This window comes from Ursus arctos, unplaced genomic scaffold (genome assembly GCF_023065955.2).
Source record: "Ursus arctos isolate Adak ecotype North America unplaced genomic scaffold, UrsArc2.0 scaffold_4, whole genome shotgun sequence".
NCBI classification, from domain to species: Eukaryota; Metazoa; Chordata; class Mammalia; order Carnivora; family Ursidae; genus Ursus; species Ursus arctos.
In genome coordinates, this window is record NW_026623056.1 from 27935747 (window position 1) to 27953173 (window position 17427).

Sequence of the window (17427 nt, forward strand, 5' to 3'; positions counted from 1 at the left end):
TCTGCCTTTTGTTCTGGACTCCCACATCTTAAGTGCACCGAGAGTGCCTTCTGATACTTAGCACAGTGGAGATACTGAATCTAGTGATTTAACACTGGAATAGTCTTTGTTGGGTATTTATTATATTCAACATGTATTTAGCATCAACTCTGTCAGCCACTCTACTGGGCCTTCGCATGGTCCACAAGAAACCAACAGACCTGGTCTTTGTCCTGGAGCCAGTGAAGGATGGGGACAATTGCACAAGCATTTACAGTAAAGTACAGACTTGAAGTTGGTAAGATGAAATGTATAGCATGGGAAATAGTGGAGAGAGCAAGGCTGAAGATACAAGAGACTGAGTCGCCCAATAAAGTCAGGCTCTGAGAAGATAGGAACAGGGCATGGAGAATGGGCCACACCATCCACTGTAAGTTAGGACATGGAGGGAAGCAGGAGCACATTTGTTAAGTCTGCTGGCTAGAAGCTAAGTTCCTGGCTCTGGAAAGGAAGTCGTCATTGTTTGCCGTGAATGGGGTTTGATTTGAAGAATATTGAAAGTCGAAGCTTTTGCAAAGATGATAGATAGATAGGGGCACCTGGGTGGCGCAGTCGTTAAGCATCTGCCTTTGGCTCAGGGCGTGATCCCAGCGTTCTGGGATCGAGCCCCACATCAGGCTTCTCCGCTAGGAGCCTGCTTCTTCCTCTCCCACTCCCCCTGCTTGTGTTCCCTCTCTCGCTGGCTGTCTCTCTCTGTCAAATAAATAAAAATCTTAAAAAAAAAAAAAAAGATGATAGATAGATAGATACATAGATAGATAGATAGATAGATAGATAGATAGATAGATAGATAGATAGATAGATAGATGATAGGGGTTTTTTGAGGAGGGGGTTGGTTTTGTTTTGTTTTGTTTTTTGGTGATTGTTCTGAGTCCATTTTTCCTGGAAGACAGTATGTGCCTTTTCAGTCCACATATTCAAATCTTTTATTTCACATAAGTTTTTTGAATTTCATCTTTATTTACTGTTTTCAGTTTTTCTCTTTAGGAATGCCAATTATGTATATGTTTGTCTTCAATTATTATCACTTTCTCTCCACTCCTTAATTTTTTATTTCCTCATCTTTTTCTCATTTCTGCCCACTGTGTTTTTTATGGTGTTGTCAACAACATCTCTTGTCCCTTATACTCCTTTCATTTTTGTTCTCTTTTCTGTGGTTTTACTTTTCTGTGGTGTCTTTCCTGAGCCCACAGCTGCCTTCAGTATCCACAACGCGGATGATTGGACGCTGGAACTCTGGGCATGGCTGCAGCTCCCCGTAAAGACTTAGGTCTCCATAATCTTGGTTTTTAATAGCAGCAGCAGCAGAAAGATGGGCTCTGCTTCACACCTGCTTCTAAATATTGTGAGAGTGCATCTGACTGGCAGAACATAATTTACACCCAGAATCCTAACTGCAAGGGAATCTCAGAAATGTAGTTTTAAGCTTTATACACTCTATACACAGAAGGATGAAGAAATGGTGGTTGAGTGAGCTAATTCACAGTATTTACCCCAATGTCCTATGTTGCAAATAATTTTTACAAGTTTATTGTTTGTTAGACGAAAGTTTTAGCTCTTTAAATAATTTCCCCTGTGGTTTTCATCTTTGGTGTTATGCTTAGAAAAACTTCCTTACCCCCATTATCTATTTTTTTCACTTTTAAAAGATTGTTTAAATTTTTTCTTCAGAGAATTCCTGAACACAAATAATAGAAATAATTTATAGTTCTACCACTCTAAAGTATTATGTGGAGAAAGAAGTAAAAGTCCTCCTGCTTCGTCTGGGCCCCTCCACTTCTATCCCTCCAGAGGTAACCTAGAGAGGCCCCAGTTCGGTACATATTCTTTGTTAAATAACAAAATTCAAGGGGCACCTGGGTGGCTCAGTCAGTGGAGCATGCAACTCTTGATCTCAGGGTTGTGAGTTCAAGCCCCACGTTGGGTGTAGAGATTACATTTAAAAAAAAAATCTGAAACAAAACAAAATTCAGCTGAGTAAATTTGAAGATCTAATTGGCTTTATTCAAAGATTCAAGAATCAGGCAACATCCCATCTAGCAAATAAAAAAGAAGCTCTAAGAAGCTGTGTAAAATGGAGGGCTTTATAGACAGAAGGAGGCAGGAAAGGACATTTCTAGCAAAGAATGGATTGTTTCAGGCAAGGTCATCATGCTTTGGGGAAAGGTGGGAGTCTATCAGGTAGATTACCTCACTCCTGCTGACCAGGTAATTTAAATGGACTAATTGGTTATAGTCCTGGGAGAGGCTGAAACAGCAGTTAGGTTAGGTTGGTATTAAGTCTTGGTTTGTTGATATGGGGCTTAGCACAAAGTACTCCATTTTTGACCTGTTGTTTCTTTTCTAACACTTTTCAAACTTGACTATTATATATGTGTGTGTATATATACACACATAAATATAGATTAGGTATACAATTATTAAAAATAAAAGTGGTATCCCTCTACTCAGTGTTTGGTATCTTGTAGTTATTGCTTACAGGTTCAACAGAGTCATCTTTCTAGGTCTGTAAACTTAGATTTACCTCGTAGTTTGTAATGATTTTATGATACTCATTATGAATATGGCATCATTTATTTATCCATTCCCCTACTGCCCCTACTTACGTTATTTCCAGTTTAACTATTCACCTATATTTTATTCTGGTTCTTTTAATTTTTACATTTTATTCTTTAATATGGCAGGAAGGAATTTTTTTATTTTTTATTTTTATTTATTTATTCATTTTAGAGAGAGTGTGGGGGGGAGGACAAAACGAGAGAGAGCGAGTATCTTAAGCAGGCTCCACGCCTAGCATGGAGCCCAACGTGGAGCTTGATCTCACAACCCTGAGATCATGACCTGAGCCGAAATCAAGAGTCAGACGTTTAACCGTCTGAGCCATCCAGGCACCCCAATTTTCTTAGTAATTTTACTCTCAGAGTCACACTTTTTCCCTGCAAAAAGAAATTATTTCCCCCAAGTATAAAAATAAAATGCTCGTTGTAAAAATTTAAATAATTAAGGAAAGAGGAACACCTGGCTAGCTCAGTAGACAGAGCATGCAACTCTTAATCTCAGCATAATGAGTTCAAGCCCCACATTGGGTGTGGAGCCTACTTAAAAAAAGGGGGGGAGGGGGATAAAGAAAACAAAAACTCCACCACTCAAAAAACTCAATTTGCCAAACATCCCTTCAGATATTGTTCTAAATCTACACACATATATACACATATATACACAACTTTCTATAATGGGGTCATGGGATCCTATTTTTATCAACTACTTTTAATTTTTATTTTATTGTTATGTTTAATAGTTTTGCTCAGAAAGGGCACATCAGAGTAGTTTAAAAGATTTATTACATTTAATAAAAAGTAAATGCTAATATTTCCAAATGCATATGATTTGATTTATCATCATTCAATAATAAAATTCATGTACAATTTTCATTTACATATACTAGAACTTTATATTATAGGCTAAAATAGAATAAAAACATCTTTCAAGTAAAATTTCCGTTGATGTATAGATTTAAAAGTATGCCTACTATTTGTAAAATGTATAGAAGTGAGAGTATTCACAGAATATGCTTGGGAAGTAAACAGACGGGTCTTAGGTGGTCAAAAAGGAGCCAAGATTTTACAAAACTCAAGCTTAACTTTGATATTTCCTTTTTAAAAAAGCAGTATATATCTCTTCTATTGAACAGAGGTATTTATCCATTTTTTTTCAAAAATTTTATTTATTTGAGAAAGAGAGCTCGAGAGAGAGCACAAGTGGAGGGAGAGGGAGAAGCAGATTCCCCACTGAGCAGGGAGCCCAATACAGGGCTGGATCCCAGGATCCTGGGATCATGACCTGAGCCAAAGACAGAAGCTCAACTGACTGAGCCACTCAGACGCCCTTGTATTTTTAACAAAACTATGACATTCCCTCCCAGACAGATATGATTTGTTGCCATTATAATAATGTTATAATGAGATAACATTATTTTCCTGATTATACTGTACCAACATGGGAAGAAATGTATTCTAAGTCAATTAAAGACTATATAACTAACCCATGCACATTAAAGAATATTGCAACATCACCATCTGTTATAACTCGCTCAAATTCTAATACACGACAATAGATGTAGAGGAGAGGAGAATATTTCTAGTGAACCGATGTGATACAATCGCTATCATATTACTTCAGAAGTAGATTTTTTAAAAAGTTTTAGTTATTTTTTAGTAATCTCTACCACCAACATGGGGCTTGAACCCATGACCCTGAGATCAAGAGTCACAAACTCTTCCAACTGAGCCAGCCAGATGCCCCTGTATTATTTCTGATTGTATTTCAGACAACAAACAGGTGAGACATTCTACTTTGCATAGCCAGATACATTTGGAAATTTTACTCATCTATGCCCAAGGGACAATATATTTCCTAATCAAGTGAAACAAGACATTGCCTCAACTGGGGATCTGAGTATTTATTTTTCTCTGGAAATGAAGTACAACAGACACACACACAGTTTTATATAATGGAGTCATGATATTCTATTTTTATCATCTTTGTCCTGTTTTCTTGATAGTGTACATAATCAACACCATAATATTTACTGACTGCTTTGTGTTGCATTGTACACGAGCACATATTTATTTTACCAATTCCTTATTGATGGATATGTGGGTTGTTTCTACTGGGAACATCCTTGTACGTGTATGTTTTTCACATTTCTCTGATTATCTCCTTAGGATAAATTCTTGGAAGAGCAATTACTGAAATAAAATCAAAAATCATATTAAAATGTGAACATGGGGGGAATGGAGAGTTATTGTTTAATGAGTAGAGTTTCAGTTTGAGATGGTAAAAAATGTTCTAGAGATGGTGGTGATGTTTGCACAACAGTGTCAGTGTGCTTAATGCCACTGAACTGGATACTTAAAAGAGTTAAATGCTAAATTTTATGTTATGTATATTTTACCACAATAAAAAGGTAAACGTGAATACATACAGGCAAACTGCCCTCTACTGGAGTAAATTACTCATTTCTCCACAATAACCACTAACAATGAATGTTATCTAAAAAAAATTTTTGATCTTTTTTTCACATGCTGATTATTCACCTGTATTTCTTCTTTTGACGTGCATATTCCATTTTGACCATTTGTCCCCTAGAGGTGTTTCCCTTGTTCTTACTGATTTGCAAGTAAGTGCATTATCCGTATTAGGAATAGGAACACTTTGCCTATAATTGCTATTTGCCTTTAGGGATTTCCTCTTCTGGGAGCTCCTCAGCCCTAACCCCAGTCACCCCAATATCCCCTTGCGCTATGTTCTGTACCCTCTTAGAGTTCTATCCACTGTGCTAGTCTTCTATCATGGTGATTTCAAAGCCAGGGGTTTGAACAGTTCCTTAAAGTTACCCTTCTCTCCCCAGAGAAGAATGTGGAAAATCAGAGTAAATTTGAGATAAGATTAATAATTTCCACTTCTCCTTCTCCTCCCCATTCCCCCAACTTCACCTTTCCTGGCTTTCCAGACCAGCCTTCCTTTATGCCTCCAAAGTGGAAGTGTCCCTTCCTGATTTCAGAAATATAATCATAACAGAGACAAATACAGAGCTTAGGCCTGGACTGTTAGTGTTTACTGGCAAGTACCCTCATCTGAAAAAGGAGGATGATTTACCAATCTCATGGGTTTGTGAAAGGGAAGGACTGACTTAGATGATATATATGACACAGCATAGGGTCTGGCATATGGTAGCTATCACTGTCACTACTGTGTTATTCCTATGATGATTATGATGATGATGTTGATGTTGGTGATGGTTCTCGCTACCTTGCCAGGCCATTGAAAGGAGATATGCAGAAGGAAAAAACAGCATGGGTAATAAAGCACAGAATCAAAAATGACAACCCTGCACCCGTATACTCATAGCCCTCAATTTGGAGATTTTGTTCTCTGTAGTGTACTTTTAAGTAGGATGAGTACATGAAACATGATCCAATACTCTCAGAACGCACAATTTAGATGACAAGATTCTATTCATCTTCCCTACTGTTCTCCTTCATCACTCAGTCCCTCTGGGATAACTCTCTGAGGCAGTTAGCCCCTTTACTTTCCCAACCTTTGTCTATTTGTACTTCTCTTACCTCTGTGCAGTTAGCTTTCTTTGGGTTTTGCTTTTCACTTTGTGTATTCTGGTTTTTTGTGCATTGTGCTCTTTGCATGTCCTCCTTTGCCTCTCCCCCCTCTTGTTTTCTTGCCTCTCATCCTCTCTTCCTGCCGGTCTCTGTGTGGGATGTTGTTACCTTGTGATCTTGTGACCTTCACTTCAATACCTCTCTGGTTAATATTGCCTCCATCAGTGCATCTGTTTTAATGCCCAGCTTCCCGTAGGTCACACTAGACACCAGTGTCATGACACCAGAGTATTCAAAAATTCCCTGGTTAGAAGGGAGGCAGATGCCAGTATTAGGAAAGGACAGGGGCAGTACATACATAGCCCCAAATTAGAGAGCAAAGAACAGATTGAAGGAACACAACCCCCACCTCCTCAAAGTCACCATCAAAGTGTTGTGTATTAATTGGTATCATTGTAAACTCACAGTCACTATCCTCAAAGGGATTCTGCTCTACAGTCATCTTTCCCCAATCACTTTCTCTTCCACTCTTAGCGTTGCCAAAATTAGCAAACAAAAAAACAAAAAACCAGGATGCCCACTCAAATGTGAAATACAGAGAAACATACACTAAAAAATTGTTTGTTCTTTATCCGAAATTCACATTTGACTGAACATCCTATATTCTTATTTGCTAAGTCTGGCAACCCTAACTAGGAGGTGTATATAATTAGCAGGCAGGCAGGGGGAAGAGAAGCTGGATCTGAGGTGGAAGAGAGCAAGCTCATGCTGGAGCCAAATGATGAAACAGTGTCAGTCCTTGTTGCTGCCAGCTGTGATGGTACAGATGTCCCGCAGAAGCTGGGACCCTTCATCAGAGTGCTAACCACACACACCCAGCCCAGAAGCCGGAGGTGCTGGAGGAGGACACAGGGGACGCTGGAGCAGTTTTAGGCCTGGCTGCTTCCTCACAGCAGAAGATGAGTCCACAAATGAATGACAATGTGCGTAAGCTACAAAATGGCTGTTCCTTCACTTCTGCCCTCAGTCTTGAGAATCTGCCCCAAGAATCTCTCATGGATCATCCTAACTGGAAACACACATGGAAAGGAATTGGGAAAAGTAGCTCAACCTGAGCCAAGTGATACATTATAATCTACCACACCCATTCTCCATTTTGAAAGGAGGCCCAAGGAGCACCTGGCTGGCCCAGTCAGTAGAGCATGTGACTCTGGATCTTGGGGTTGTGAGTTCGAGCTTCACATTGGGTGTATAGATTACTTCTAAACAAAACCTTTGAAAAAAAATTTTTTTGGTAATTAAATAAAAAGAGGCTCAATGTTGAGTGCCAAAGACAAATGAATAACTTACATAGAAAGAAATAGCTATCCTTTGTTGAATGCTTACTTCTTAAGCATTTCTCATATATACTCTCTACGTATACTTTACTTACATAGATATATGAATATACCCATTACAAACGCAATCTCATTTAGTCCTTGTAACAATACTACAAAATTGGTATTACTCATACCATTTTATAGACAAAGAAACTAAAGGTAGAAAGGTGGAGAAATTTTCCCATGAACACACAACATGCAAGGGGCAAATTTATGATTTGAAGTCAGATCTCTTTACAGCCTGTGTTCCTAACCATTAAGCCCTGTGCTCACCCAGCCTCCCAACAGACTGTAGACTTTATTTCATAAGCACTAAATCTGCACTCCGTCTACAGTCAACCTTGGAAACCTTTTGCACTAATGCTCCTCAGTGATTCATACTTGACCCCATAGATTTGGGAACAAGTTCTTGAGGCTCTCATCACACTCCCTGAGAATTCACCTGAATTGGAGTCCCAGCCCTTTCACTTAGTGGTTCAGTGGGCAAGTTACTTAAAGATTATCAGCCTCACCCTCCTCATGAGGGTTGGGATTCCTACCTTACAAAATTGTGAAAACCAGATGATATCAACACCGGGAAACTGTCTGGCACACGCTGATCATCCTTGTCCTCCACAAATGGGAGTTTCCCCCCTTCCTCATTGGATTCACTACCACTACCTCCATCTAGGCTGAAGACTCTTTATACCTACAGTCCTCATCTCTTCTCCCGTCAGGTCTGTATTTCCCGTTTCCCACCAGGAAACACAACCACCCCCAAATTATCTTACATCTGAACCACTACGCACAGTTGTTCAATACCATCTTTCCAGTCCTCAAGCTCACTGCCTTAAAATCACTTACATTTTTGTCTCCTGCTGCCTTGTTCAGACATTGTGCGTGCAGCATAACTACTCTTTCCTGAGGAAATAAGCTTCCAGTTCCTGGTGCCGTATTTAAAAGTGTATCGGCAAACTTGAGTAAATCAGAGCAGAATGATCAGGATGATGGAAGCCTGGAAAGTGGCCGAGTAGAATGAGCATATGTATACATAAAGGAAATAGGGATTTTTCTCCTTTAGGGCAGAAGCCTAAGGGTTGTCATTGGGAAGAGAAGGTCATTTCTCTGTGGGCTTTAAAATGCAGACTTGATCCATAGGAAGGGGATTTCTCCTGAATATAAGGACATTTTGAGGATTAGAGTTTTTGCCATTGGTATGGGTGCAGTCACTTGGGGTTCTCTGTCCCTGTTTTATCTACTTGCTCTTTCCATTCTCATTCCTGCCAAGAGGGTGAGGATTTCAGCAAAAAGATATATTCAACTGCTGTTTGAATCTTAGGGAAACAGCTTACTAAGCTTCAAGTATGTACATACCAGCACCTCTGTTGAATGACCCCTGGACCCACTGGAGTCATTTGCTACCCATTTTGGACTTGTTTGAAACCTGGTTTCCCAGCACCAGTAACCTGAAAACTAAAGGTTGCCAATGGCAAACAGGAGTTTATAATTCCCCTCTGAGCCAACCAGAGGCCTGAACTCATAATACTGCCTTAAATAATAGTATACTTCTTCGGTGTATCTAGCACTTTCATTTTCAGCCTGGAGAGCCTCTGTTTCAGACTATTTGGGTCCTCATTTACTTTCCTTCTAACCAAGGTAAGCAATATTAGCAAGACAGGCCTATCTTTTATTGTCTTTAAAAAAAAGATTTATTTATTTATTTTTGCGGGAGAGAGAGGGAGAGAGCATGTACTCTCTCACACAAGAAGGTGGGGAGGGGCAGAGGGAGAGGGAGAAGACGACTCCCTGCTGAGCAGGGAGCTGGATGTAGGACCCGGGATCATACCTGAGGTGAAAGCAGACGCTTAACCGACTGAGCCACCCAGGTGCCCAGAGGCTTATCTTTTAAAATGGCCTTTCTGCTCTTAGTAATCTGAGGACCAGGATAAAGAGACTTGGCAATGTCAGACATGAGGGGCAGATGGCCCCTGCTGGCCTGACTACAGATAGTGTGGTAGGATGGAGCTGGGTGGGCTCCTGAGGTTGGGCATGGGATGAAGGGTAGGATAAGAGGTGCCTAGTCACCCAAAAAGAAACTGCATAGGAACAGAAAGAAATATTTTATCTGTTGTTTAGACTCTGAATGTGTTCACTGGGGTGCACGAATGGGGGGACGTGGGAGCAGAAGTATATAGGGCTGTTGGGCTCTGAAAGTACACATACCAAAGAGAAAGTCAAACTGCTTGATGCTGGTGTGCAGGTGTTGGAGCACATGCCTAGGTTCTGATCCAGTTTCCACCCCTCACCATCTGCCCCCTCAGGCAGGCTACCTAACCGCTATTGCCTCACCTGCAAACAGGGGCCCTAATGTCCCCGGGACTCTGCAGGGGATTAAAAGACTTACATTCAAGGCAGTTAGAACACCCTAACATGAAGGAAGTCCTCAAAAATGTTAGTAATCATTTTCTTTAGATGGGAAGTTGACTGGGTGGCTTCCAAAGTCCTTCATGCTGTGAGATGTTTTTGTTAATCTTGTGATTTTTCCCCTTCATTTGGGTCTGCCTTTTCCTATCCATTTCGATAGCTATTCCCCAGTCCAGGATTGTATCCTTGTGCTGGTTGGGGTGAAACAAAAGGGAGCTTCCCATTGTTCCCATGGACCACCAGCCCTTCCTCTTCACCTCTGCTCTCAGCTCCTTCAACTCTCTTACTGCATGGTTCTGCACAACAGTGAAGAAAATATCAAGGAACCAAATCAAGATTAGGCAGGTAAACTCCCACCACAGCCTCTTGACTCCGGTCAGAATCCAGGGCGTGACTCAGCACCTAGGCTGGGGCAGCTGGGGCAGCATCTGTCCTGGGTTTTGCCTTTGCTTCCATCCCCAGTGATGGTCCTAAGAAGCAAGGTTCTCCTAAGTTCTCCAGGCTTTCTCTTTTGGTTCAGACCAGAGTGAAATCCAGGAGCCCCAGAACTCCGGACAAACATTTTGAGAAAGGGGTCTCTCTACCCTGCCTCTAGGTCAGCCCTCCAAAACCATACTTTATCCTGACCTCCCCTGACTGCTCCACTTTCTGACAGTTTCCTTTTGTTGCATTCAGTTTCCTTCTCTCAACTCAGCATGCAGTCTACACAACAAATCCTGACTGGGATGGTAGAGTGTGGGTGCATCAGCGAGCCTCACGGGTCAAATTTGAGCCCATCTGAACCCAACCTGACAGGTTGTGCCTCTTCTGCATGCCTGTCCCCACGTCCTGCCATCCAAAGTGCACAAATCAGCGGTACCTCTTTCTCTAAACAGTAGTTGAAATATGTCCCATCTCAGCTTCAGTTCCCTCTGGCTTGAAATGGCATCTCTTATTGTGTTGAAACTGTTTTTATGTATACTTTGCCTCTCCATCTTTGCCTTTATCGTCCGTCTCAGTCCATTCGGGCTGTTATAGCAAAGTACCACAGGCTAGGTGGCTTACACAGCAGAAATGTATTTCTCACAGTGCTGGAGGCTGGCAGTCTGAGCGCAGGGTGCCAGCCTGTTAGGGTGAGGACCCTCTTCCAGGTCACAGACTTCTCTTTGTAACCTCAAAGGGCAGAAGAGATGAGGGATCTCTCTGGGATCTCTTTTATGAGAGTGCTAATCCCAATCATGAGGGCTCCACCCTCGTGACCTAAGGATTTCCCAAAGGATACCTCCTAATACCATCACTTCAGGCATTAGGATTTTCAACAAATTAATTTGGGGATAACACAAACATTCAAACCATAGCATCTTCTATGTCTTTCTCAGTATGGCCCTGCTCAGGCTCTGAGCATAGCCAGGTGTGTTGGCTTCTTATCACCACATGTGCTGCATGGGTCTCCACTTTTCTGTCCTCATGAATGTCATTTCCCCAGCCTAAACTAACCTGCCTCCCACTAGGTCACCCCACCAAATTCAGTCCAAAAGATGCTTTAGCCTTGGTACTTCAGATTTACCTTTAGCTTTGCAATTCACAGCTACAAACGTGCAAGCATCTCACAAATATGAGGCTTATTATAAGTGACTTTATATTTAGTGGTAGCCTATGGATTAATAATTAATGTGGCATCACATACATGCTCCAACATGGATGAACCTTGAAGAGATTATGTTAAGTGAAGTAAGCCAGTTACAAAAAGACAGTATTATATTATTCCACTTCTATGAGATACCGAGAGTAGTCAAATACATAGAGACAGAAACTAGAATAGTGGTTACCAGGATCTGGAGGAAGGGGAGAAATGGAGAGTTGTTGTTTAATGGGTACAGAGTTTCTGTATGGGAAAGTGAAAAAGTCCTGGAGATGGATAGTGGTGATGGCTTCACAACAGTGTAAATGTATTTAATGCCACTGAACTGTACATTCAAAATGTTATGTGGGGTGTCTGGGTGGCTTAGTCAGTTGGGAGTCCTACTCAGCTCAGGTCATGATTTTGGGGTCGTGGACTGAGCCCCACATTGGGCTCTGTCCTTGGCACAGAGTCTGCTTGTCCCTCTCCCTTTGCTCCTCCCCCTACTCATGCTTGTTCTCTCTCTCTCTTTAAAATAAGAAAATAAATCTTTTTTAAAATGTTATATGTATTTTACCACAATAAAACAATTTTTGAGTCATATATGGTAATTATAGAACTTACAGAAAATATAAGTAAAAAAGAAGAAAATAAAAATACACTTGCAAGATTTTTCACTTAATATATTATAAACCTTGGGGCACCTGGGTGGCTCAGTCGTTTGGGCATCTGACTCTTGATTTTGGCTCAGGTCATGATCTCAGGGTCATGGGATCAAGCCCTGTGTCTGTCCTCCCAACCCCACTCATGTTCTCTGTCTCTGTCTCTCTCTCAAAAAAAAGTATATACATATATATACCTCTTCGTAAGTCACTGGATAATGTGCTATAAAACTTAAAGTTTGCATGTTATTTTATTTTATGAATATACATTAATTAATGTAATCAGCATCTTATTAGCAAATATTGAAGTTATTCCTTTTTTAATTTATTTTTTTTTAAAGATTTTATTTATTTGTTTGAGAGAGAGAGAGAGATCACAAGCAGGGGAAGAGAAGAGGCAGAGGGAGAGGGAGAAGCAGACTACCTGCTGAGTAGGGAGCCCAACATAGGGCTTGATTGAGGACCCCAGGATCGTTACACGAGCCGAAGGCAGCTGCTTAATTGACTGAGCCACCCAGGTGCCTCCATTTATTTTAGAGAGAGAGAGAGTGTGTGCACAATTGGGGCAGGGGGAGAGGAGGAAGGAGACAGAATCTGAAACAGACTCCACGCTGAGTGTGGAACCTGTTGTAGGGCTCGATCTTATCACCGCAAGATCATGACCTGAGCATAGACCAAGAGTTGGACGCTTAACTACCTGAGCCCCAAAGTTACTTCATTTTTTTAACTATTAAAAGGATAACTGCAAGAAACATCCTTACAACTAAATTTTTATGACATTGTGAAGTAGGTGTGGTTATAAAACAGCAAAATGATATAACTTTATGGTGATAGAATTGTTCTGTATCTTGACTAGTGATGGACACACAAACCTATACAATGTGATAAAACTGTATAAATAAATACACACACATATACATATGCGTAAATGAGCATGAGTAAAACAGGTTATCTGAACAAGATCTGTGGATTATATTGATGTCAGAATCCTGGTTGTGATATTATGCTATAGTTTGCAAGACATTACCGTTGGGGGAAGGAAACTGGGTAGGGGGTATATGAGCTCTATTATTTCTTACTGCATGTGAATCTATAATTATCTCAAAATAAATGGCTTAATTTTTCTAAAAGGGAACAAATGTATGCACACCAATGATTAGTTTATTAATATGAAATTTCAAATGAATTACTGAATTAAAAGCATAATTTTAAAGGCTTTTGGTACACATTGCTATTTATGCTTATGCCAATAGTAGAAGACTTCTACCTCATAACACTGAATATTATTATTATAAACACCCTTTAATTCAATCAACAAAATTATTTCTCACCAGCAGTTAATTCCTTCAAGGTTTTAACATAGCAACACATTGTCATTTCTCCATATTTAACTAAGTAATTCTTTCTTTTTTGTTAGGTGAGCAACTTCCCTTTAGGGGAGGGACTAAGAATTCGCTTCTTTCTGTACTTTTCATAAAGATCACCAGGGAGTCCTGGGAACCGCACTTAGAGGAGCAAGCAAGGTACAGAATCCTTCATCTTACAGATGGTGACCTTGGAGTTCTATGATTTGTGCAAATCCACTTTGAGTAGTATCAGCTGAGCATTTGTTAGAAATGCATATTCTTTGACCCCACCTCAAACCTACTGAATCAGTTTCTGGGCCTGAAGTCCAGCAATCTGTTTCAATGAGCTCACCAGGCAACTGGACTACACACTAGAATCTAAAAAGTGCTATTTGTAGAAGACATTGACGAGCATCATTATTTTTTCTCCCTTCCCACACCCCTCAATAGCACATCAGTTGCATGAAGAAAGGTCCATTATCCATTAAAGTTCACCCTTACATCCTGAGTACCTAAACCGTGAGTGCTTAATAAATAATAATTCAAGATATAATTTAGTAATTAACCCAACTCTGCTCCCTGAAGTCTGTGTCTTCACTGTGGACTGGGCAGCCACACTCTCAGGGTGGCCTCTGGTAGCTGTTTACATTACAAGGGGGAGGCATGGGGGGCATGCAAGACCCCATGCCAAGCTGATTTCTTGGTTCAGCTTTGCAAATGCAAGGAGAGTGACCAGAAGTCTGGCAGTGTTGGTTGGCCCATAAGCTTGTAAAATGTTGGCCATATGAGGCTTCAAACCCTAAACCCATCAGTCAAAATGGAGCTTGTGTCAGTCTTTGTGAGACAGTGCTATTCAAACACTGTGAACAATAAGCAGAGAAAGAAAAGAAAAGAAAAGAAAAGAGAAAAGAAAAGAACAGAAAAGAAAAAAGAAAAGAAAAGAAAAGAAAAGAAAAGAAAAGAAAAGAAAAGAAAAGAAAAGAAAAGCATAGGATGCTAGATGATGCAGGTTGACCAGCTTCAAGGATCCAGAAGAGGTACCACAGGATGAGCCAAGAGGGTCCTTGGCTTTGCACAGGATAGAAATCAAACATGAGGTGAGAAGTGAGAGTTGAGTTTATTGAAGACACGTAGAGAGTGCTGGTACAGTGTCCAGGAGACCTTGAAATGAAAAGTGAGTCTCATCTTTGCTTGGGGTCTGGGGATTTTATTGAGGATTGTGGTCGGGGCACATATCTTCTCATGCATCCAGGAACAAAGGAGTGTTTAAGTGTTCTTCCTAAGTCACTTACACCCTGGAGCCAGGGGTCTTGATGAGTCAGTGGTCTTGGAAAACATTTATGACAACCCCACCCAGTCACTCCTTAGATATTATCTATTGTTCTGGAAGACTCCAAAGAGATCATTAACTCCTTGACCTTTACAAGTTCATAATGTTATCTGTTCTATAAGGCATGTATAAGGCAGGGGTGTAGGTCCTAGCAAGAACAGAAGCAGGAAAAGGAGTGAAGAAAGCCATTTTTCATAGGGTTCCTTTAGTTTCCCTGTCTCACTAGACAACTGGACTTGTGCATAATCTCAGACCCACAGTAGCCCTTCTCCATTCTATTAATGAAAGATTGTGAGAAGAAAGGCAGGCAGGGGCAAGGGGCCCCCACCCTAAGAGGAAACTACACTTAACAGGATTTTACACCACCCTGGAAGGAACCAACCACCCTTTCCCACGTGAACAGCTACCTGATAGGTAGATGGGCGCGTAGACAAAAACCTGATTGGGTGACCGGCGCATGGAGAGTTAATGATTAAAACCGAGGGCCAACATTCTCATAAAAACCCCCTAGACTTAGAAACTCTGGAGGCAACCCTGGCAGAGTTTCCTCGCTGTTTGGGAGCTTTGTACTATGGCCCAATAAACTTTGCTTTGCTGCCCACCACTCTTCCTCTGGTCTACCTCTTCATTCTTTGAAGCGTTGTGACCAAGAACCCAAGCACTAAGGAAAAGAAATCCTGAAGCATAGAAAACTCTTAGTCATGAGATGCTGAGAGTGTATTAGTGGGCCCTATGTTTAGAGGATGATTACATATTTGGCGTGGTGGGACAGGTAGAGATAAAGGAAGTTCCCAAAGGGATTTTTACAGGATCCTGGAGGTCAGGCTAACATCAAGCCAAGGTTGCCTAATACTAGCAAAGTATTAATTTTGAGATGGCTAAGCTCCTCGAGGAAGGTCATTCTGCCTGTCTCAAGTACTTGTCATTGGGTTGTAAGCTGTAAAGAAATTTAATTTTTTTTCTTTTGCCTTTGTTCTCCACATCAGAGAGGACTTTGCTCAAAAAGGCCTTGCTAGGTTCCTCCCTGTCTACTATACCTTGTTCACATCATAATGTAGTTATCTATGCTCTCTTCCTGGAGCAGGTGTTCTATCTAAATTCTTTTTAAACAGTTGTGGGGGGAGAGGGGAGGGATGAAGAACTTTACCAGAATCTGGTGGGTCTTGATGGTTGTTTTTTAAGTAGGCTCCACACCCAACATGGGACTCAAACTCACAACCCTGCTAAGCCAGACAGGTGACCTGTCTTGATTGCTTTTAACTCAAAATAATCTTTATGCTAAAGCAGCCCATCTTGGAGTGGCCTGCCCTTGGCCCCTAGAAATCCAAGAGAAATACTGAGACATCTCCATTACCAGAGATCCCCAGAGTCATTTTTATTTTACTACCAAGGACATTTTATATAGTGTACAAGTTTATGGACTCGTTTTACTTATTTATATTCCCTTTTTTCCCCACATAACTAAAATTCTTCCTGGAAATGTTACCATTTGCCTTAGTGCCCCAGTGAGCAGAGAGTTTTAAGTCCGGTTCAATTCTCTATCATGATTCTCTGTGGGCTCCTGCCCCCAAATCAATGACATCTGTCAGAAAGTCTTGAGCCTCTCTGTTTTTCTTTCTTCATGCACTGCCCCCTTAGGGCAAGCTTGATCTGTTTTTCCTATGAATGTTTTGGTTACTGCATACCACATTACATCTTTACTTCCTCCTCCTGTATTTATGGGCATTAGTAATGTTCTAAGCATGAGGGACTCAGCTATAAATAAGCAGACACAATCCCAAGCTTACAGTCCCGCCCTTGTTTTGCCTAAATTTTCTACAAAAATACAGTGTACTGTAGCTGGGGCGCCCAGGGTACAGGAGCACCTGCTCTGGGGGTCTCAAACAGACTAGGTTTGGCCACTTGCTGCTGACAAAATCCAAAAGCAGAGAGACAAGTGGTGGTGAAACAAGAAAGGAACTTACCTCAGTGAGGCCAACACTAGGAAGACCATGGACCAGCGTCTCAAAGACTGCAAGATGCAGAAAATTGTTCCAAGTTTATATAAGGAAAATGTGAGACAAAGGTTGCTGGGTGGTGCAGGTGGGCAGTGAAGGTCAAACGGATCATTGTCACGGGCGGGGTCTTGCTGGCTCAGGGCAGTCCTTAGTGCCAAGGGGTAGTTTCGGTTCCCATCAGGAAATGCTTTGCCTTCAGAGTCTTTTGCCTGAATTGAGATAAGCTGGAAAGAAGAACTGAATTAGAAAGTTAGAGGTCAAAATGGAGGAAGTTGAGGGGTGCCTGGGTGGCTCAGTCGCTAAAGCATCTGTTTTCGGGTCAGGTCATGATCCCCGGGTTCTGGGATCAAGCCCCATTTAGGGACTATCTATGTCTCTCTCAAATAAATACATAAAATATTTTTAAAAATATTAAAAAAAATAAAAATTCCTTTGGAAATTTCCTTTCTCTCTAAACCCTCCCAAGATATGTGCTGGCAATCATCCCCCAAGCATATGACCCATCATTAAACATCTGAAGGGTCTAATGATTAAAGTTTTATTAGATGGTAATAA